Genomic DNA, 2430 nt, shown 5'->3' with positions numbered 1-2430 from the left:
TTTAAGAAGTCTTTCCCTGCCCCAATGTCTCCCAGAGTTTCTCCAGTGTTTTCCAAAGCAGTTTTATAGTTTTAGGACTTAGACTTAGATCTTTGATTCACTTTGAGTTGATTTTTGTCAAAGGTGAGAGATAGGAGTTCAGATTCATCTTTCTGCAGGTGGAAATCCAGTTTTTCCAGGACCATTTTCTGAAGAGGTCTTCCTTTTCCTATTGGATTGACTGGTACCCCTTGTCAAAAATCAGTTGATTGTTTATTTGGAGGATTTGCTTCTGAGGACTCTATTCTGTTCCATTGGTCCACATGTGTGTTTCTGTGACAGTACCATGCTGTTTTTGATTAACACAGGTTTGTAGTATATTTTTGGGTCAGGAAGTGAGATGCCACCCACTCCACTCCTTTCATGGAGGATTGCTTTGGCTAAATGGGGTCTTTTATGATTCCAGAGGAACTTTATGATTGTCTTTTCTAGATCCGTGAAAAATGTCTCTGGTACTTTGATTGTCATTGCATTAAATATGTAGATTAATTTGGGTAGAATTGCCATTTTGATTATATTAATTCTTCCAATCCAAGAACATGGGATGTCCTTTCATTTTTTTGTGTAATTTTCAATTTCTTTTTTTAGCTTTTCATAGTTTTTCTTGTGGAGGTCTTTAACTTCTTTGGTTAGATTTATTTATATCTTATATATTTTGTGGTTATGGTAAATGGAATAATTTTTTCAGTTCTATCTCAGTCTGCCAGTAGTTCATATATAAAAATGCTATAGATTTCTATAAATTGATTTTGTATCCTGTAAATTTACTGTATTTGTGTATTACTGAAAAAATTTTTTTATGAAAACCATTGGGTCTTCTATGTATACAATCATGTTATCTGCGAATAGAGAGTTTTACCTCTTCTTTTCCTGTTCGAATGCCTTTTATTTTTTCCTCTTTTCTGATTGAGTTGGTGAGGACGTCCAGTACTATATTGAAAAAGAGTGGAGAAAGTGGGCATCTTTGTCTTGTACCCGTTTTTAGTGGGAAAGCTTTCAGCTTTTCTTCATTCAGGATGATGTTTGCTATGGGTTTTTCATAGATAGATTTTTATTGTGTTGAGAAATGATTTTTCTATGTCGAGTTTGCTGAGTCTTGATCATGAAGGGATGTTGTATCTTATCAAATGCTTTTTCTGCATCAATTCATATGATCATGTGGTTTTTGTCTTTCTTCCTGTTATGGTGTATTACATTTATGGCTTTGCGTATGTTGAACCAACCTTGTATTTCTGGAATAAAGCGTACCTGATCATTATGAAAAATCTTTTTTTATAAGTTGTTAGATACAATTTGCTAGTATCTTGTTGAGAATCTTTGCGTCTATATTCATCAGAGATATTGGTCTATGGTCTTTGTTCCTGGTCCTGTCAATATCTGTTTTAAGGATAAGGGTGATAGAGGCTTCATAGAATGAATTAGGGAGAGAGTCACCCTTTTGGATCTTTAGAAATAACTTGAGCAGATTGGGGGGGTTAACTGTTTTTGAAAGTTTTATAGAATTCAGAGATGAATCCATCAGGGCCAGGACTCTTGTTTGTTGGGAGGTTATTTATTACTGATTCAATCTCCTGGCTTTTTATGGGCCTATTCAGACTTTCTATATCCTCCTGGCTCAATTTTAGTAGATTATATGTTCCAGGAATTTGTCCATCTCATCCAGATTTTCTTGTTTCTTGGCATATAGTTGTTCATAGTATTCTCTAATGATGTTTTCTATTTCTACTTTGTCTGTTGTTATATTGGCTGCTTCATTGCAGATTTGATTCACCTGGTTCCTTTCTCTTATCTTCTTAATAAGTCTTGCTAGTGGTGTATTGATTTTGTTTATCTTTTTGAAGAACCAGCTTTCACTTTCATTTATTTTCTGTATAGTTTGTTTATTTTCTATTTCATTTATTTCTGCTCGTATCTTTACTATTTTCTTTCTCTGGGAGGTCTTTGGATTTTTTTTTTTTCTGTTGCTTTTCCAGTTCTCTAAGGCATGATGTTAGGTGTTTCATTTGCCTTCTTTTCATCTTCTTATGTGCACTAATTTGCTATGAACTTTCCTCTTATGACTGTTTTAGCAGTGTCCCAAAGATTAAGGAAATTTGTTTCCTCATTGTCATAGGCTTCCATCAGTCTTTTGATTTCAGTCTTTATTTCTTCAGTTGTTGTGGAGTCATTCAGGATTATGTTATTCAGTTTCCATGAATTTTAGTATTTTTGAGGAGTTCTCTTGAAATTAAACTCAAGTTTAATTCCATCATGGTTGGAGAAGATGCTGGATATATTTTCTATGCCTCTGAATCCATAGAGGCTTGCTTTGTGCCCTATGATGTGGTCAATCTTTGAAAAGGTCCCATGTGGGAGTGAGAACAAATTGTATCTCGTGGTTTTTGGATGGAA

The sequence above is a fragment of the Tupaia chinensis genome, unplaced genomic scaffold (assembly GCF_000334495.1).
Source record: "Tupaia chinensis unplaced genomic scaffold, TupChi_1.0 Scaffold000678_1, whole genome shotgun sequence".
Lineage (NCBI taxonomy): Eukaryota > Metazoa > Chordata > Mammalia > Scandentia > Tupaiidae > Tupaia > Tupaia belangeri.
The sequence above is the reverse complement of the archived record's forward strand: the minus strand, read 5'-3'. Positions refer to the sequence as shown.